The sequence below is a fragment of the Triticum aestivum genome, chromosome 5B, assembly GCF_018294505.1.
Source record: "Triticum aestivum cultivar Chinese Spring chromosome 5B, IWGSC CS RefSeq v2.1, whole genome shotgun sequence".
Classification (NCBI taxonomy): domain Eukaryota; kingdom Viridiplantae; phylum Streptophyta; class Magnoliopsida; order Poales; family Poaceae; genus Triticum; species Triticum aestivum.
In genome coordinates this window covers 568577785-568599601 of record NC_057807.1, presented here as the reverse complement: position 1 = coordinate 568599601, position 21817 = coordinate 568577785, and the positions used below count along the sequence as shown (strand labels likewise).

Below are 21817 nucleotides of genomic sequence, written 5' to 3'. Positions count from 1 at the left end.
TAATGGCAAACATAATTCCCTGTTTATGTGGGAATAGAAAATCAAAGACACAAAATTAGGTTTTAATCATTATTTGCAATATCATTCCAGAAAGTTACGACAAACTCTAGTATTACTACTAGCAGTTTTGATGTGTAGTTTGTTCTATTCTCTAGGAGTGGATTTGGCGATGGTGGTGCTCGTGCATCGTTTTCTTCTCGGAAGTGTCGTTGTTGAAACACTTTTCCCACAGTCCGGCTGTTGTCATTGTTGGTGGTTGATGATGATAATTATTGTTGGATGCTGGAGTTTGCATTGTTAAGACTTCCAAAGGACGGGTTTTCTTTATTTTTCTTTTTTCGTTGTATGTGTGCGTTGGTGTTAGACTTGGATGTGTGCGTCCTAATCTCGTGTAGAGGTCGTGTGTGTGCTCATGATGCTTGTATTGTCTTGATTGATGCTACATTATGAGTTAATTAAGAAATCATTAACAATTCTTAATGAAGTATACATCGAGCAAACAGAAAAGGATTAACGTACATGTTCCTGTGAGAACAATACTTTAGTAAACTTCCTTCGTCCTGTTTGTGCTTTATTGCGCTGGGGTGTATACATAGTATAAAGTACCGAGAGATTCTTATGTATTCTGCGACGAGCCCGACCCTCAGCTTATATAGCATACCGGGGCCATAGGGTTTACACAATTAGGTCGGCCACTTCTAAGGAGGTAGAACTCTCCATAACTCCATCTTCTTGTTTTGTACGTCAAGTCTTGCGGAATCACCATGTATACTACCATGGGCTGCCCAAAGTGGCCAAGGACGGAACCGATAAAGGTGGTCCTCGGCCCGGCCCACTAGTCCGGGAACCATCACCACGAGAGGCCCCTTAGCCGGGATACCATCAGTAGCCCATGAACCGGCCTTCAAGCTGGGACCACATCAGCCCTTTCGAGTTGCACATCCTTTCGGTTGTCGGTCTTGAAGCTGGTTCAATGAAAAGTGTGTTGAACATCATCCTCATGCATCCAACCTCTGTTTGCCGAGCTGCCTTCCGAGGTGATGTGTACCACCTCTGTCTTGGAAATGACGAAGAGAGGAACAAACCACACATCGGAAGAGATTCCCGCGTGGTCCATCGTTAGGTGGGATAAATTCTAAAATTATTTTACTGAAATTTTAGAAAGTTCGCTGCACATTGAAAATGTTCATGTAGTGTGAAATTTGGTTAGTGCAACTTGAAGAAAAAGTTCTTACAGTTGAAATAAAAATTTCATGCTAGTGAAGAAATTGTTGGTTGCATGTAAAAATTGTCACATGTTTCAAAATTTTGTTTGTGACATTAAAAAAATGTTTATACAATGTAAAAGTTTCCGTGCAAAAAATATTTCATACCATTCAAACAAATGTTCATGACATTTTAGGAAACGTTCCAACACTTAAGAAATATTTTGGGCCTTTTAAAAAAGGTTGAAGGCATTTACGAAAAATATTTAACGTGTATTTAGATAAATCTTCAACGTGTACTAAAAATTTGTTCAAGGTGTATCTGAAAAATGTTTCACATGGATTAAAGAAAATGTCCAACGTGTATCTGAAAAGTGTTCGGTGTGTATCTGCAAGATGTTTAACATTTACTCAAAACTGTTCAAATGTGTTTTTAATATAATCTTCATCACACATTTAAATTTTGTTCAACATGTATAAAAAAATGTTCATATGTATACAAGAAAATTAATAAATCGATGTGTATTTCAAAACCAGAGAAAGGAAAAATCTATAAAAACAGATAAAAATATTTAGAAAAAAATGTATAGAAGCAAAAGAAGAAAAAACGCACTAAAACCGATCCAAACATACCTACATTGGGCCAGCCCATTAGCTGCAGCCTGCGAGACGGTAGCTCGTCTCGCAAATAGGCGATTGCTCTACAATACGAGCACCCTCGCCTCGTCACACCACCCAAAACCCACGCCGCTCCCGTCACCATCCTGCCCTAAGCCATCGCGAGTTTGCGAGCAGCCCAGCCGATTACGCACTCCACCATGCTGGCCTCCTCGTTCGTCTCGACCAGCGGCCTCGCCACCGGATCCTCTTCCTCCATCATTGCCGGCGACGTGAGCGGCTATCACGTGCTGAAGATCGTTGGCTACTCGCGCACCAAGGAAGTCCCCAATGGCAAGCAGATCGAATCTTGCCCTTTTCGGGTCGGGGGGCGCGCGTGGCGCCTGCGTTACTGTCCCAACGGGTGGATGTCTGACAACACCGACTTCATATCCCTCTTTCTCTGCTTGGATGATACCGTTACCCGCACCGAAACCGTGAAGGCAGACTTTAGTTTCAGCTTACTCGAGCAAGACGGAAAGCAGGTGCCGTCCTATTCCCATACCCAACATTGAGGCACACACGACTTTTCTGTGAGCAAATCCCGGGGATACGAAAAGTTCATCAAAAGGGAGGAGTTGGAGAAATCAAAGCATCTCAAAGACGACTCGTTCACTGTCAAGGTCGATATTATCCGGAGTGAGTTTCACGCGCAGGAGACACCATCCATCGTGGTGCCACCATCTGACATGCATCGGCACTTCGGGGATCTCCTATCAAGCAAGGAGGGCGTCGATGTCGAATTCCGAGTTGGCGGGGAGACGTTCTGGGCGCACCGGTACGTGCTCGCGGCGCGCTCTCCGGTTTTCAGAGCACAATTGTTTGGTTCCATGAAGGAGAGCACCACCAGTGGCGGAGGCAGCGCGCGGCCACCCTGGGCACTTGCCCGGGCTCCCTGCCTACTCGTACGTTTCCCGGGCAGAATTTACTTGGGCTAGATTGGGCTTTGTGGAGGTACGCCTAGCAATGTAGGCATGTTGGGCTGGCGCCTGGATAGGTCCACCACTCCTCGCCTAGCGCCTGGATAGGTCATCGCTGTGTTGCCAAAAAAGGGCATTTCCTAAACGGCGCCTTAAGCGCCCCTTAAAGGCCAACCCGTACAGGGCGCACACACCCCTCGCCCCGCTGGGCCAGCCCATTTCCTTTACTTTTTTCTATCAGCAAAAATTTCGCTAGAGAGGTGGGATTCGAACACAGGACTTCCTTTGTTCAGCGTGAATGCAGCATCCAACCAGCCACCCTCATCTACTGTGACTGGTTCCATCGTTTCTTTCTATTGTCTTCTTTCCTCTTTCTTCTTTTCTTTTGTATTCGTCTTTTCTTTTTTTTTCTTTTTTCTCTGTACCTTTTCTCAAAAAATACGTGAACTTGTTTTCTGTAATATCCGTTGAACATTTTGCGATATCCGTTGAGATTTTCTTAAAATAAGCTGAATATTTTAAATAATACAGATGAACTTATTTTAATATATGATGAACACTTTAAAAAAAATAGGAATATATGCGCTGAAGAATTTTCGGACACGTACTGAACATTTGTGAAAATACGTTGAACAATTTGTGAATACACATTGAACATTGTGTAATATATACTGAAAAAAATCAAGAAACATAGTGAACAATTGTATACTCATTGAATAACCAAAACCAAAATAGAAAAAAAAATGTTGAATGTTTTTTATATCCAATGAACATTTTAAATAATACACGATGAACATTTTTGAAACAACATGAATATATGTGTTGAACAATTTACGCATTCAAGATTTAGTAAAAACGTTGAAAATTTTCATAATATGCGATGAACATTTTTATAATACACGATGAACATTTTTATATGCAAAGGTGAACAATTTTCATAATATACAATGAACATTTTTCTTAATACAATGAAATTTTATGTAATACACGGTGAATATAAATTTACCAAATTGAGAAATAGTTCATCAATTGTAAAAAAATCAAGAATTAAAATAAAACCGTCGAACCAAGAAGAAGAAAAATGAAAAAAGGAAAAAGAAAAGTGAAAAGAAGTAAAGAAGGAAACGATGTTAAAATTTTCTTGTGAGAACTGGTGGCCAGTTGGTTTGTGCGTGCTAATCCAAACCTGAGGTCGCGTGTTCGAGTGCAACCAGATCCGCTGTTTTTGTTCGTTTTGGAAAACAGGAAATAAATAGATGGGCTGGCCCACGCCAGGGAGCGCGTGAGCGCCGGTTCCCTTCGGCGGCGCGTAACGCGCCAGTTAGAAGCTCCCTCAAAAAAATCCATCGTTGTTCGCTAATTGCTCCACCTCCTTTCGCCTGTCGACGGCTGTTCGTATCTATGGCTCACGGATCGCCAGAACTGCGCATCGCGCGGAGACGGACTGGCTGGCTTTGACTAGGCGCGCAGCCGGCGGCAGGCAGAGCGGATCCATCCCCGGGAAGGAAGGAACGGCTTGCATCCCCGTCTACTCGTGCCCTCCATTCTAATCGGCTTTGGTAAAATTCTTATTGATCTATTCATCCACATCTACAGATTGCATTGATAGATTTAGGGCTTAAATTTTGTAGTCAAAACTTGGGGAATTATCCATATGAACCTAAGTTTTTGGTTCAGGGATTTGTTCCACAAAGTACTCCTTTGTTCCAAAATATAAGTCATATTAGAGATTTCAATACGAACTACTACGGAACAAATGAGCGAATCTACACTATAAAATACATCTATATACATCTATATGTAGTTTGTATTAAAATCTCTAAACTGACTTATATTTAGAAACGGAAGGAGTACATGTTAACTTCGAGAGTTTTCTTCGGTGCACCCTCTTAAAAGTTGCCACAAATCTACATCGGAATCCGTAAAAAAATTTAGGGACGGTGTACCGAAGCAAAGTTCTAATTTCCAAATTCAAATAATTAAATTGCATAGATGAAGACGTTTTTTTCTTAATAAAGCAAGCAGTGAAACTGTGAATGATATGCAGCCAGAAACAGAACTAGAGTCTCAACTTTATTTTGGTCTTCAGTCGAAAAAAAACTTTATTTTGGTCTATGAAACTGAATATTGATATATTATATATTAGTCTGCTCTAAAATTTCATTGATATGACTACTATTTTTATATTTTTACTTCATTATTAAGATGGTTTTTGTTTTTTGAAAGTTTAGCGCTATTTTATATGCTGTGTATCGGACACCCAACTTTCATTCCCGAATAGAAACTTAGTTTCAAGTTTGCCCAGGCTTCACAAAAATTCTGGCTCCGCCACTGAGCACCACCAAAAATGCCATACACATAGATGACATGGAGGCAGAGGTGTTCAGCAATTTGCTTACTTTGATCTACACTGATGATGTACCGCCTGGTACAAGTCAACTAGATAAGTATGCCATGGCTCAGCACTTGCTTGTTGCAGCAGACAGGTACGGTTTGGAGAGGCTCATACCGATCTGTGAAGATAAGCTGTGCAATCGTATCGACGCCAGCTCCGTGGCGACCATTTTGGCACTGGCAGAGCAGCACCACCACTACCGGAACAGGGCCATACCCCGACGGCCAAAACAATGCCGACGGCCACCGTCAGCTTCTTCGGAGATATGCCGACAGCCTGGTTCTGGCCGTCGGCGTACAATGGCCGTCGGGTTACGCAGAGATAAGCCGACGGCACCCATCGGCATAGAATGGCCGTCGGCCTAGCTACATATACGCCGATAGCTCCCGTCGGCTTACAAAGGACGTCGGCATACCCGTGGGGCCCGGCCACCCCTGGCTAACGGCGTCAGATCTATGCTGACGGCCGAGACGGGGGGCAGTCGGCATAGGTCCGCAGGCCACGTCATCGATCCAGGCCGCACCGTGCAGAGCCTATGCCGACGGCTGCCGTCGGCATATCTGCCACGTCAGTGATCCGCGGCACGCTGGTCGGATCTATGCCAACGGCATAGCCGTCGGCATAGTTAGATTTTTTTTCGTACATATTTTTTAATGCTTTTTTATGTATTATTATATCAACTAACATGTAGCATGTTAAATATAAACATACATATGAATATATATATGTAGTTTGTATTTTTTTTCATATATTATGAATATATATATATATAGTTTGTATTTTTTCGAGCACGTTAATAATGTGCGGTCATGTTCTTTTAAATATAGATCCTTATATTTTATTAAAATCAAAAACATCTATGCCGACAGAAGTTTTGTGGCAGTTGCAAACGCCCGACACTCGTCTCTAGAGAGTGACCCCCCTCACAGCCGCGTTGTGCCCCCCCTCATGGACGGCGCCACTGCCAGCACCTGGAGGGGGGAAACGGACGCGTCGGGTCTACACGGAGTGGATGTAGCTGTGGTTTTGGCCCAGATGTTGCTCCCGGGTGTCCCTCTGGGCCGACCTAACACAACCGGGTGGAGAGGTCCACTGGTCAAAGCCCGTCCGTGGGAAGTCAAAAGGCTAGATCTCGTGGTCAACCGCTCCAGGGTTAGGCGGGACGGGGGCCCTGGGGGGTAGCAATGCCATCGGAGCGTCGTACCGGGCCCTCATACATGCGGGGTGGTGTTGTGGCATTTCCGAAGAGGCGGCATGCGTCTTCGGTGCGTGGCCCCCCTCACGGACGGCGGCGCCGCCGGCACCTGGAAGGGGGAAACGGACGCGTCGGGTCTACATGGAGTGGATGTAGCTGTGGTTTTGGCCCGGATGTTGCTCCCCGGTGTCCCTCTAGGCCGACCCGACACAACCGGGTGGAGAGGTCCACTGGTCAAAGCCTGTCCGTGCAAAGTCAAAGGGTTAGATCCCGTGGTCAAACGCTACAGGGTTAGCCAGGACGGGGGCCCTGCGGGGGTAGCAATGCCACCAGAGCGTCGTACCGGGCCCTCATACATGCGGGGTGGTGTTGTGGCATGTCCGAAGAGGCGGCACGCGTCTCCGGTGCATGGCCCCCCTCACGGACGGCGCCGCCGCCGGCACCTGGAAGGGGGAAACGGACGCGTCGGGTCTACACGGAGTGGATGTAGCTGTGGGTTTGGCCCGGATGTTGCTCCCTGGTGTCCCTCTGGGCCGACCCGACACAACCGGGTGGAGAGGTCCACTGGTCAAAGCCCGTCCGTGCAAAGTCAAAGGGCTAGATCCCGTGGTCAAACGCTACAGGGTTAGCCGGGACGGGGGCCCTGGGGGGGTAGCAATGCCACCGGAGCGTCGTACCGGGCCCTCATACATGTGGGGTGGTGTTGTGGCATCTCCAAAGAGGCGGCACACGTCTCCGGTGCGTGGCCCCTCTCACGGACGGCGGCGCCGCCGGCACTTGGAGGGGGGAAACGGACGCGTCGGGTCTACACAAAGTGGATGTAGCTGTGGGTTTGGCCCGGATGTTGTTCCCCGGTGTCCCTCTAGGCCGACCCGACACAACCGGGTGGAGAGGTCCACTGGTCAAAGCCCGTCCGTGCAAAGTCAAAGGGCTAGATCCCGTGGTCAAACGCTACAGGGTTAGGCGGGACGGGGGCCCTTGGGGGGTAGCAATGCCACTGGAGCGTCGTACCGGGCCCTCATACATGTGGGGTGGTGTTGTGGCATGTCCGAAGAGGCGGCACACGTCTCCGGTGCGTGGCCCCCCTCACGGACGGCGCCGCCGCCGGCACCTGGAGGGGGGAAACGGACGCGTCGGGTCTACACAGAGTGGATGTAGCTGTGGGTTTGGCCCGGATGTTGTTCCCCGGTGTCCCTCTGGGCCGACCCGACACAACCGGGTGGAGAGGTCCACTGGTCAAAGCCCGTCCGTGCAAAGTCAAAGGACTAGATCCCGTGGTCAAACGCTACAGGGTTAGGCGGGACGGGGGCCCTGGGAGGTAGCAATGCCACCGGAGCGTCGTACCGGGCCCTCATACATGCGGGGTGGTGTTGTGGCATGTCCGAAGAGGCGGCACACGTCTCCGGTGCGTGGCCCCCCTCACGGACGGCGCCGCCGCCGGCACCTGGAGGGGGGAAACGGACGCGTCGGGTCTACACAGAGTGGATGTAGCTATGGGTTTGGCCCGGATGTTGCTCCCCGGTGTCCCTCTGGGCCGACCTGACACAACCGAGTGGAGAGGTCCACTGGTCAAAGCCCGTCCGTGGGAAGTCAAAGGGCTAGATCCCATGGTCAAACGGTACAGGGTTAGCCGGGACGGGGGCCCTGGGGGGTGTAGCAATGCCACCGGAGCGTCGTACCGGGCCCTCATACATGCGGGGTGGTGTTGTGGCATGTCCGAAGAGGCGGCACGCATCTCCGGGGTGTGGCCCCCGTCACGGACGGCGCCGCCGCCGGCACCTGTAGGGGGGAAACGGACGCGTCGGTCCCTCATTTTATATGTAAACGAAACTTTTCAATGCGTATGAAAATAATATACAATAAAAATATATTTGAAGACAGTTAATAATATTTTTTTAAAAATGTTAAACATGTATAAAAGTTGTTGCAGAAAAAAATATGCCACGTGGCGCCTTCACCTCCCCTCTGTGTGGTTTCGGGAGAGGAGAGGGCCGAGCAGCGTTAAGAAAACATTAAAAATGCATACGAAATAATAATACATTAAAAAATATAAAAAATATAACTGATGACTATAAAAACATCAAAAATTTATATGAAATAAAAAACAGAAAGAAGAAAAAATATAAGCTATTAAAAACATTAAAAAAATAAAAAATATATAACTATGCCTACGGCTAAGCCGTCGGCATAGGTGCCACGTGGCATCGGTACCTATGCCGACCACCTCCACCACTCATTCGCCCGATAGCAAATCGACCCGCGCCTCTCGTCGCCGCCGCCGCGCGCCTCCACACCCGCGCCGCCGCCGCGTTCTCCCCCGCCCCCTGCCGCCGCCCACTCTCCTCGCCCGCACCCCCTGCCGCCCCACCCGCGTCGCCGCCGCCCCATCCCACCCCACCTCTCGTCCCCTACCGCCGCCCCTTCTCGCTCCAGCCGGCGCCGCCCTCGCTCCAGCCGCCCCCGCCCTCCCTCGCTCCAGCCGCCCCCGCCCCTCCCTCCTCGACCCCGGCCGCCGTGCGTGGACGCCGCCCCGGCCGGCCCATGCCCTAGCCTGGCCGGCCCCCTGCTAGCTGGTCCGACCGGCCGACCCCCTTTGGCCCGCGCCCCTGCTGTGTCCCGGCCCTCCCCGGCCCTCCCCGGCCGGCCCAGCTCCGCCCCGGCCCTCCCCTCACCTCCACCGCCGGCCCCTGCCTCCAACTCCACCAGCGTGACGCCTCTATGCCCGGTGAGCTAACACTCCTTTTTTTTTAATTTTTTTGCATTATTTAGCTATTGTTGGATGCATGAATGGATGCATGGATGGATGTTGGATGTTGTTAGGTTGCTAGATGGATGAATGTTGTATGTATCTTAGATGGATGGAGGAATCTCGGCAAAAGGAATTATTTTGCTACAGTTAGGTTGCTAGATGGATGAATCTCGGCAAAATGAATTATCATAGTTAAAAAAGCAACTTGAGTCACTTAGTTCATAAAATTGTTAACGAAGATTTTATTTTCAGTTTGTGATGTTGTTAAGTAGCTATGTGAGATGTGCTTCAAATTTGGGATACGATAAGTGGTTATTTCATCATGATGATCTTGCTAAAAAAATTGATGGTGAGGCATTCAAATGTGGCCGTAAACACCTAAGTCTCACTGTGTTCATATGCCGATGGTTCGACCCCAAAAAGGGTCTGAGACATACGCCTTCCGTTGGTTTAGTTGAAGTTAAACCATCAACCGTCTATGCTGGAGCTGATCTCTTTATCGCCGCTACCCAGGCCACACAAGTATATTATCTGCCTTACCCATGCCAGAAAGAGTACCTAAAGGGTTGGGAAGTTGTGTTCAAGGTGTCGCCACATGGTAAGCTACCGGACCTGAACGATGATGATTAATACAACATAAACCCCATGACATACGAGGGAGTGTTTTTTCAAGAGGAACATGATGACGTGGTCCGAAACAAGGAGGATGATGACTTGGGTTATGTTGACCTGGACCCAAACGACGACGGCGCCCGGATTGATGGTGAAGCAGTTGTGAATCAAAGAGACATAATTATGCTTGAAAAGTTAAATGAAGACGCTGACGCTGACGATGAGGAAGAGCCTCCACCTCCATCAGACAACGAAGAAGATATGCGGGATAGTGATGATGAGACCGGTCGACAAATAGATTACAATAGTGATGATTCATATGGGTTCTAGAAAATGTATGTTCTTTTAATAATGTTCTCTTCCGTTATTAATGTCTTTCCTGTATGCTTGTTTTTTTATATCCTTACTAATTGTTTATTCTCTTCTCAATGCAGGTTTGCTAATCATGGGCAAGTCCAGCGGTGCCAGTTTCCTCAGTAAACTCAAAGGAGGACTTACTCGGAGTGGACGAGCCCACAAGGTTCCCTCCCGACTACGCGAGGATGGCACCTCACAGGGAGGTGGAGGAGTCGGGGGAGGAGACCCTAGAGGAGGAGGGGGTGGGGGGAGAGCCCCTAGAGGACAAGGAGGTGGGGGGAGAGGCAACCGGGCCAAAAAACTCCGGGCCGTGTCCGAAATAGGAGGGTCTTCTTCGATGCCCTCCTATGCTGATGCAGCTTCTGAGTCTGAGGAGGAGGAGTATATTCCTGATGTCGAGGAGGAGGAGGGTGAGGAGGAGGAGGCCGAGGAGGAGGAGGCCGAGGAGGAGGGTGAGGAGGAGGGCGAGGAGGGTGGAGGGGAGGTTGACCCCGAGTTGTGGGGTGACTTGCCACCGGGTGCTCCGTAGGGGTGGCTGCGTGGTAATGCCGGAGTACCTACACCACCTTCTATCGAGGTGCACAAGTGGCTCATTGAACCTGCGGGGACAGAGTAAGTGCATCTCAATCATACTTTCAACACATGACAACATTTTTTTATTGTACACATGGCAACCCTTTGATTCTTTTGGAGTAACTGGATCCTTCGCGGAAAGGGCCGTAAACCAAACGGCCTTCTCACTATCCTATTGAAGCAGTTTTGGCCTGGCCTATTCTGCCCGCGGCCAGACAGGGACCCACAGCTGCGTGTTTTGGCCACAAGCTAGGCCCACTACGAGGCTTGCAACAACGCAGAGTACGGGACGGCCGCTAAGGCCGTGATCACCAAATTTTGGGTAAGTTCCCTTTTGAATCACTTGTCTTTAGTTTCGTTCAAAGTTTATCATTGAATCACTCAACTCATGCCTTGTTTGCTTCTGGTTTATGCATGATTGCAGCAACTCTATAGAGTTCTTGACGAGCACAAGGCCAGAGCCGACGTGGTCTTACTTGCGTCTGCAAAGAAGAAAGCTCGTCAGTTATAGTACGAGGTGCGTTGGGTTGCCGTCTCACAGTACTACCACATCTACCTGCAACAAAAGATGACCAAAACTCAAGCACAGAGGCAAAAAATTACCATGAGCAGGGAGCAGTTCATGATGGTAACTATTACAGACTTTTCATTGTTTCAAGGAGTCAACTATATGTTTCGTGCTCACATGTCATGCTTCCAAAATTTTCATAGGTTGTTCCTCGTTGGTGCTATGGAAGGCATGACGGATGGGCGTGTTTGGTGGATAGGTGGGTCGGTGACGATCCAGAGTTTGTTGCCAAGAGCATCAAGGCCCGGGCTAACCGTGGAAAAGACGGGACACAAGGCCAAGGAAACAGGAACCACTGGGGCTTCAAGGACATGAAGGTATATCTATATGAAAGATGCATTTTGGTTCTTCTTTACCGTCATGTTCTTATGTATGGCTAACTTCTGTTTGATGTTGCAGGAGGACAAGTTGCAGAGGCCGCTCTCAGACATTGAGTCGTGGAAGCTGGCCCGCGAGCGGAGTGATCGCAAGGAGGGCGAGAGCCAGTACTACGGCAACACCGAGAAACACCTAGAGTCTTACACTCAGACCTATCAGAAGTTGCATCCGGATGTTCCCGTTCCTGAGGTCGCCCTGTCTCAGATCGACGACACGGCGGTGGTGGCCATCCAGGGTAAGTCCCATGGCCTGTATCCGTGTTTCGATGGCTTGATCACTCCGTCGATCTCATACACACGGCTTCGAGCTACCAACCCGAGCCCGTTAGAGAGTACGGGGCGTTCGCAGCCTCCCTTAGTCCGCCAACGTGCTGTAAGTACTTCCCCTTATCTTCTTTGTCTCTATTTTTCTTAGTTTATTTTCATCACTGCCCACTTAGAAACAACCTCAATTTTGTAGGCATATCAGGCCTTTCTCGAGCATAGGCATATTGAGGTGAGGGAGTACTTGCAACGAGTGAAGGCAAACAATGATTACAGCTGTCAAGTGATGGCTGTTAGTTTTTCCCTCTTAAACCAAGCTCAAATTTGCACTTTCATTCCTTCTGACTTTGTTGATCACGGCTTGTTTCTAAGTGGACTTGTTTAACTAACATCCAGGGTATGTTGGCGTCTTGGACTAACCGCACGGAGCCACCACAAGTTGGACCCCCACCACCACCTGCGGGAGACGCCCCACACATTCCCACGTTCGAGGAATGGCTGGCACTAGGCGGTGATACTCCGGTTAGTAAATTTGCCTAACTAATGACAAACTAGTTCTCGTTCATTCAACACTATCATGTCATATTTACCGTTAGAATCTTCTTTCAAACATGTAGGGGACCGGTGGCTCGACTCCTGCTCCGTCGACCCCAGTCACTCTGATCTGGCAGAGTGATGGTGGTCACGGTGGCGGTTTTGGCGGAGGAGGACTTGGCGGTGGCGGTTTTGACGGAGGTGGACTTGGTGGTGGTTTTGGCGGAGGTGGACTTGGCGGAGGTGGTGGTTTTGGCGGAGGTGGACTCGGTGGTGGTGGTGGTTTTGGCGGAGGTGGACTCGGTGGTGCTTGATGTCGATGATGATTCCGTGTATGCGGCCGTTGTGCCATGTCTTTCATGTTTCAACTTTTATGATGTTTCATGTCTTGCACTACTCTTATGTTCGTGGACTTTCGCCGGTGATGATCTTTAGATGATGAACTTGACTATGTTTAAATGATGTTGATGAACTGTCATATTTCATATTATTCTGTTTTGAAATGTTGTCAAATGAATTGGAAAAGAGAAAACAGGGGAAAAAAACTATGCCTACGGCAATGCCGTCGGCATAGATACGCTCAGGAGCCACCAGGAGGCGACACGTGGCAGGCCTATGCCTACGGCATATATTTATATCTATGCCGACGCCTTTGCCGTAGGCATAGCCCTGCCGCCAGGTTAAACCAGGGGGCGGCACGTGGCAAAGATATGCCTACGGCAAAGCCGTCGGCATAGATTTAACCTATGCCGACGGCTTTGCCGTAGGCATATCTTTGCCACGTGTCGCCTCCTGAGCCGCCAGCAGTTTTGACGGCACCGTCCGTTGCCGTCAGACGGAAAACTACGCCGACGGCTGCGCCAGGGCCGTCGGCATACCCCCCTATGCCGACTGCATTATTATGCTGACGGTCTGACAGGAGTACGCTGACGTGATCTAGACTGACGGGTCTATGCCGACGGCAGCCGTCGGCATAGAGCTATGCCGACGGCCCGTGGCCGTAGGCATAGACCGCGAGTCCGGTAGTGCACTGCCATGGGCTTAAGAAGGCGTGCTTGGTGTTCTTGGACTCTCTCACCAATCTGAATGCGGTCAGGGAGTCTGAGGGATTTGAGTACTTAACAAAGACCTTCCCTGCTATTATGAAAGATCTCCTCATATCCAAGGTTATTGCTGGTTAATTTGGGACAACAAAGTCTAGGGCATGGACATGAGGGGTTTCAGTGCACGCATGTCATTCGCTATCATATGCCCAAAATGATATATAGTCCCTCTACAAAGAAATATAAAAGGGTTTAGATTACTACTTTAGTGATCTAAGCGCTCTAATATTTCCTTCGAGAGGGAGTACTAAAGAACGCATGCTATCTAATACTAGTATTAGTATTTTGAGTCTTTTTCTTAGAGCTCTTTTATGATACCCTATATTGAATACAGGCCATCCAATGTCAAAGATCCAAGGCTTGTTAGATATCTGTACCGGTGAAAACGGATCAGCAGTATTGCTAGTACTGCGTGTCTCTCTTCCACCGGTATACGCGCTTGCAGTTTATTATTTGGCGAGTCTGCATCTCCGGCAGACTTCTCCGGACGCTCGTCTCCCCTTCGACTGTGCACCTGCCGGCCGGGCCGCCTCCCCTTAATCCGTCGTGATCGTGGACTGATGCTTCTGTGGTTATGACGTTATGGCCCGTCGCCGTGCGTCCCATCCTCACCCTAGCATCACGCTTATTGTGCCTCATGCATGTCGGCAGTGCATGCCAAACCACCCTGCGCCGCAGACGAGCTCGCCGCCGTCGACGATGAGGCCAGGATGTGCAAGATGTGCCAGTCTTCTGACGCCAGAAGATCTGCGTCTAGGTGAGTGCGGGAGCATGGGGGAACCTCTACTTTAGCCGCATCTCGCGGGACGTGGAGCTGCTCGTGTGCCTTTGTTGTGAGATCGACAACCATGGCTAATTTTTTTTAAAATAATACATTTTTTAATTAATTTTCATAAATATTACGCTGGGTAAATATTTTTCAAAAATAATACACCGTCGGCCCGCTGCAGGCCGACTGGGCCTAGTCGGCCCACAATAGGCCGATTGGATTCCAGTCGGCCTACAGCTGGCCGACTGGCCTCTGTAGGCCCACTGTGGGCTGATTGGGTCCTGTCGGCCCACTGTGGGCGGACTGGAGCTAATTGGCCCGCTGTGGGCTAATTGTTTTTGCAAAAAAATAGGCATAAAAATATATGTTTTAAAAAATGTTAATCATGTAATTAAAAAATGTTAAACGTGTATAAAAAAATATTCCTGATGTATACAAAAAATGTACAATATATATGCAAAAATATTGACATAAAAAATATGTTTTGAATATATATTGTATTACATGATTAACATTTTTTTTAAACATATATTTTTTATGCCAATTAGCTCCAGTCGGCCCACAGTGGGCCGACAGGACGCAATCAGCCCACAGTGGGCCGACAGGGGCCAGTCGGCCAGCTGTAGGCCGACTGGAATCCAATCGGCCTGCTGTGGGCCGACTAGGCCCAGTCGGCTTGCAGCGGGCCGACGGTGTATTATTTTTGAATTTTTTTTATCCAGCATAATATTTATGAAAATTAATACAAAAAATGCTCGCCCAGGCATGGCTCAACCTGCTTGTGTCCTGGTCGTTCAGAAGTATTGGCCCACCAGAGCAATTCCCTTTGTGATCAACAGTGGTATTACACATATACTGTTGCCTCCCTAGTAGCAGTATAGGGTACCATAAAAACCCTCTTTTCTTATTACTAGGATGCTTCTCGGTCTGTTTTTTGTCTGGTCACTGTGTCATTTGGGAGAATTATTAACAGCATGACAAGCATGTGCAAAGCAAGAACTATTCGTGCTAATTAGATGAACAATCACTCCAGAAGTATTAAGCCTTCAACTAGCTCCCCCTTTTATTTATCTTTGTTGCTTTGTTCAATTGCAATGTCTTCACAGTACTCCTCCAGTCCTCCGGCAAACACTGTGGTTTTGGAAACTACTGTTTACACTTTTTTGCTTTAAAACTGAGGTTAAGTTTGACAGTGCTACGGGCAGGCTTACGCCGGTCTGAATCAATATGTGAAAATAAAAACTATACAACCAGATTAACAGTTATTTCAAAGAGAGGTGAGAAAGGAAGGAAAGAGAGAGAGAAAAACAGAGTACAACAACATTGCACTCCAATTCCTAATCAAGGACATACCATCTACACTGGAGGTCTGGAGCTGCGGTTAGACCAAAGTATCAAATCATCAGCGAATCTCTGAGTGGTGATGTCCAGTTTCTCATCCTCCTGGCAAATGTTCCACGGGACCGCAATGACGACCGTGGAGCGAGCGAACTTTGTTTGATTGGTTGATCAATGTCCCAGATGTCTTGCCAGTCAAAGAGAATTTTTGCCGTACCGATGTGGTAGGCCTTGACATGTATTTGTATCACAGATATTAGTGATACATTGGGTTGGTTTCCATGTAGAATCAGAGATGAACACATACACGCACTAACCACACATGGTATGTGCTAACGTACTCAACACGTACACGTTTACACAGCCCGGGCAAAGGCTAAGCAGATTTTCCCAAGGAGGCCGGAGAAGCTTGCTGGGTTGAGAAGTTTCAGCACTACAGAAGAAAGGACAGAGATGCGAGTCACTAGTCCCTCGTCTGAATCTGCGCTCATTAGAGTAGGTACATAGTTCTTCCAGATGCAGGTGCTCGCGATCCACCTGCCGAGAAGCTGCTCCCGTAGAGACAAGTTTGTCGCTGAGCCTTGCAGTGCAGTCTCACAGCCAAAAGGACGTAAGGCTTGCCGTTTCTAACCTTAACGGAGGTAAGGTAAGGGAGCGGAAGAAATTGCTTGAGTGCACAAACGAGGGTATTTTGAGGTTAATTTCATAGAGGGTATACAGTTTTTCTTTTCAAACCCGGGGTTTAATGCATACAAAACTATTATTTTGAGACCAGTGCGTGTATTCAAATTTCTTGTGTCTGTAGTTGGTACTCGGTAGTCATGATATTTTGATATAGTACATATATAGTAGTCTTTTCGCAAAAAAAAGAGTACATATATAGTAGTCACTCCCGAGCTAGGCGTGTTCATATCTTTATCTTTAGTCTTTACCTAATACAGTATTAAGGCTTCCATAGTTCTCAATAAGTCATCTTTTTATATCCCTTAATTTTATGTTAACCATAGAGATTGATGGCTGAGATTTAAAAGCAGTTCTACACAAAAACAAAAAAACAAAAACTGTTCACACGCAAAGAAAGAAGGACAGTGATATTTGGCAACAGTGTGCCCGATAGAAAATTCACCATACCTGTCGATCACCCCGCCAGCTAACCAGGCCAATCAACCCGCCAGCTTTTTTTTGAGACAACCTTGATTCAACCCGCCAACTAACCAGGCCGATCATCCCGCCAGCTAACCAAGCCGATCGCTTTACAAGGCCCAGCAGAAAATGCCATCCCCCCGCGACGCACTTTCCAGATAGCAAGTTTCCCCCACCCCCTTACCTCCCACGCAAGTATACCCTCTCTCACCCCCCCCCTCCCCCCACACGCCGCTCCCCACCAGTCACCCCCACCCCCTCCCCCCTACACAGCTGCTCAAAAGCAACACCAAAGACCTACCCCTCCTCCAGATCTGGATCAAACAAGAGGAGATCATCAGGGAAGCGGTGGAAATTACCAGGGATACGACAAAGAAATCACCAGGCAACATCACCTCACCCTGGTAAGAATCAAAGACTCATCCAAAATCTCCAAAAAAATTTGCTTTCGTTTGCTTAATACAAAGACTTACCCCACCCCCACCCCCCCTCCCAATATGTGCAAAAATTACAATCCTTTCACATCTAGAAAACAGAATATGCAGACTTCTCTCATAATTTTGCCTATTGCAGTGACTTACCAACCAACTAAGTGCAAAATTACCAGCCCCCCGTAGTTTTTGTTACCAACTTTATGCAACAAAACAAAGTACCCAAAAAAACCCCATTCCCTTGCTACACTAAACATAGATTTTGTGTCCACCATGGAAAAATAAAGACAAAAATATAGGAAAGAGGAACCTTTATTGACCACAAAAATCATTCTCTCATACAATGGAAGATGCATTGCAAAAAAGGTTCATTTTTTCAGTCTACAAAGAATGGTATACTGCATGAAGTAAACAAGTTATCAATTTGTACATAGTAAAAGATATCATCCACTTTAGCTAAGTACTAACATTGGATAAAGAAAATTGCTGCCTTTTAATGGAGATGCTCATGTTGTACTGTAATTGTCCTGTTTAGTGTTCTTCCCAATCACCCCTGCGATTCTTGCCTTCGAACACCTATGTAAAAGAGTAAACAAAACAATGAGTTTCAAAAAAAGAGTGAACACGTGTAAATGTATACTAACGTGCAAACGTAAAAACAAATCAAGCAGGAGTAGATAAATGGATGCTAGCAAAGGAGATAATGCAGAGGATGGAGGAGGAGGTAGAATGCATGAAGAAGGCGATGCAGCGCGCACACCAAGCAGCAATTCAACATACCCAAACATCATGGGGACAAGTAAAATTACCAACATTACTGTTTACATATCATCATGGAATGAAAAACCCAGTCTTATACTTTACTATTGAAGTGGGTTTGAAAATTACCGGCATTGGTGCACACATATTACCAGGTCCAAAAAAAATGCAAATTACAAGGGTTTTTAGGCAGAAAGAAGTACTTTAATATTGAAGTGGGTTTGAAACTTACCAGCATTGGTGCCCACATATTACCATGTTCAGAAGATGCAAATTACCAGGGTTTTTTAGGCAAAAAAGAATGCTTTACAGTTGAAGTGGGTTTGAAAATTACCAGCATTGGTGCACTCATAATACCAGGTTCAGAGTATGCAAATTACCAGGGTTGTTTAGGCAGAAAAGAAAGATACATTCACTGAATCTTCAGAAAACTACCATGATGGAAAATTGTTATTTATCATGTAATATTTCACTAATCTACCAGGCCAAAGTGCAGGTGCTCGGGCAATCAGCGCAAACAACAGCTTGCCCAGTGGTGGAGCAAGTGCACATTGTGCTGGAACAAATGCAGGCACAAGAGCTGGGAGACTTGGAGAGCAGACAATAAGTGAACCAGCAACTCCAGAATCTGCTGGGATCGATGCTGATATGGAAGGCAGCAACATGGAGGCATATTCCACACCTAAGCCACCTTTACAAGGGACAAAATTTGACACCATGAAGAGCGCACGTGACCACTACAGCACCTACGCGCGCAGGACTGGCTTTGCAATTAGGCAGCAATTCAAGAAAGAGAGGGTCGATGGAACTATAAGCAGGGTGCTACTAGTTTGTACAAAATATGGCAAACGACGCAAGGACAGGGATGAGCTGCAAGATGTGGAAAACCCAGCCAACATTGTCAAGAAGAGGAAAAAAAGAAAGTTGTTAGGACTGAATGTGAAGCGCACATGTACCTATCCCATGATGATGCATGGTGGACTGTTGACCGTTTCGAGTCTCCCTAACAAAGTTCTTATCATCACATCGGTACATTCCGAAGGAGGAGCAGGACTTCTTGAGGGTTCTTCACGGATGCAACTTTGAGACTGCGAGGCAGATGCAACTGATGTCATGGTTCTACGGGAGCGCTAAAGACGTACCCTACACGACACAAGACATTGCTAATCAACGAGCTAAGTTCCGCTTAGAGCACCGACACAAGGACGTTGGAAACACAATTGCATACTTCCAAGAGATGAGGGCCAAAGATTCATATTTCTACTAGAGAATCAAACTTCATGATGAGGACATGGTTGAGAACTTGTTCTGGATAGATGGTGCATCACGCAGGGCATTTGCGAAGTATAATGACTGTTTGTCGTTTGACACAACATACATGACAAACATGTACAAGATGTCATGTGCACCATTCATTGGAATTAATAACCATGGTCAATCCATCCAGTTTGGGTGTGGCTTCGTTCGAAACGAACTAAAGGAAAACTTTGTGTGGCTGTTTAACACATTCCTCTATGCAATGGGTGGTGTTGCCCCTAAAAACATTATCATAGACCAGGACTTTGCAATGAGGAGTGCGATCGATGAGGTCTTCTTGAACATAATACACAGAAATTGCCGCTGGCATATAATGAAGAAGCCGCAAGAGAAACTTGGAAAACTTATGGCTGATGATAAACCACTAAACAAAGCGTTCAAAGACTGTGTCGACAACAGCTTGACTGGTACGTACCTAATCTGTTGACCCATTTTAATTACCATGCAACAAACTTGAGAAGTCATATGAATATATGTGATGCACAAGTTACCATGTGTGGGTCTACACAAGTTACCATGATCTTGTTGGTTATATTACCAGGGGGCAGTTACATATTTGATACTAACTATTGGTTTAGAAAAGTTACCAGATCTGGAAAAAAATGTTCAATAAAGTTACCATCTAATAACTAAGAAAAGTTACCAGCATTCTTGTACTTTAATTACCACTGATTGTGTATGTAATTGTCTCATGTTTTGTGTATCGCAGAGAAAGAGTTTGAAAACAAATGGTGGGCAATGATGGATAAATATGGGCAGACCGACAATGAACATTTTCACTGGTTGTGGGAAAATAGGAAATGTTGGGCCCCGGTGTATTACATGAAGCATTTCTTTCCATTCTTGCAGACAACTGCAAAGAGCGAGGGATTCAATGCTGTGCTCAAGAAGTACGTGAACCCCAACAAATCATTGATTGAATTCGCAACTCAATACACTGCAATCTAGGAGAAAGTAATGGTGGCTGTGGCGAAAGAGCAAGTGAACACAATTTACAAAGAGGCAGACATGTATTCATTGAACCCAATCGAGTTACAGATGCGAGGGATATACACACAAAATCTGTTCTCCAAGTTCCAGGTAGAGATGAAGCTAAAGACTGCTTACGGATGCGACACTTTGCAAGATGGAACCTTCAGGATGTGGTCACTCCGAGGCATACTACCAAAGTATGGGGATAGGGACTACCATGTGCAGGAGAACAAGGATGAAGGGATATACTCATGCACTTGCTGCAAGTTTGATCGCGATGGGCTATTGTGCGCACACATACTACAAGTAATGGAACAGATTGGAGTCTACGAGATACCGAGGAGGTATATCCTGGATAGGTGGACATGGGTTCCAGAAGAGGATCTTGTTCAGCCTGATTACCAACAGCCAACAGTTAAGAAGGGTATGACAGAGGAAGGAAAAAAATATCATGAGATATACATCTATTCTGAATGATTTCAAGGAACAAGCAAAAGACGCTTGCACTACTGATGAAGGGATGGCATTGGCAAGGAAACATGTTAATGCTTTCAGAGACGACATGGATGCACTAAAAAAGAGGCAGCTAAAGAAAGCAAGAAAGGAAAAAAGATGAGGGAAAAGAAGCACACATGTTTTCTTCACCACCAGGGACTAGTGCCACTGAAGGTGTCCCAGTAGCGCATCAAGGAAGCATTCCTGTCACGCATGTGTCTGGCAATATTTTCTAGTTCAATGGCTCACATACCGAGGGATCCCAATCATCAAACACAAGAGTGACACTAGACCCACCAAAGTCTACTACAAAAGGGCGTCCGAGAGAGAAAAGATTCCAGCTCCCATTTGACATTGCAAAGCCAAAAAAAGAGAGGAAGTGTAGAGTCTGCGGGTCGACAGATCATGATAAACGCAAATGTACTTCACCCATCCCGCACTGAGAAATGCAAGTTAGATGGGCATTGAAATGCAAGTTAGAGATTTTACTTATCAATTTTACCCATTTTATTGTGTAAAACAGTATCGAGATACCATGTAATGAAAAGTTATTAGCACTGAAACATGTAAGTTAAAGTCCAGAATATAGTGGGGATTTTCAGAAATGAGAATGAGATTAGTTATCATTCTTTGTTTGTGAGCAAAATGTTATGACACAATGAAAAAGAAAGTTATCAGCACCTGTTGTAGTATGTTATCAGAACTGAAACATGTAAGTTCAAGTCCAGAATGTAATGGGGATTTTCAGAAATGAGAATGAGATTAGTTATGTTCTTTGTTTGTGAGCAAAATGTTATGACACAATGAAAAAGAAAGTTACCAGCACATGTTATAGTATGTTATCAACATTGACTATCATAAGTTATCAGCAAAAATGTATAAAAAAGATAGTAATCAGCCAAGAAAAAAATGTATAAAACTATCATCGATCTTAAACATAAAACTTATATTGGTGCAAATTTCTCACATCAATTAATCCTTATTGAACAAGTGATAGCGCCATTGCGTGCATTTGTTAAGAGGTTGGTCCAGCCACATGCTTGTCAATATCTTCCTCAGCGCCGGGATCTGCTCCTTAGTTATT

At 46.5% G+C, this 21817-nt stretch overlaps 1 pseudogene; it reads left to right on the top strand.

Annotated features, from left to right (window-relative positions):
• Nucleotides 1–2023: 2023 nt before the first annotated feature.
• Nucleotides 2024–20214, top strand: LOC123115039 (BTB/POZ and MATH domain-containing protein 1-like; annotated as a pseudogene).
• The last annotated feature ends 1603 nt before the right edge of the window (nt 20215–21817 follow it).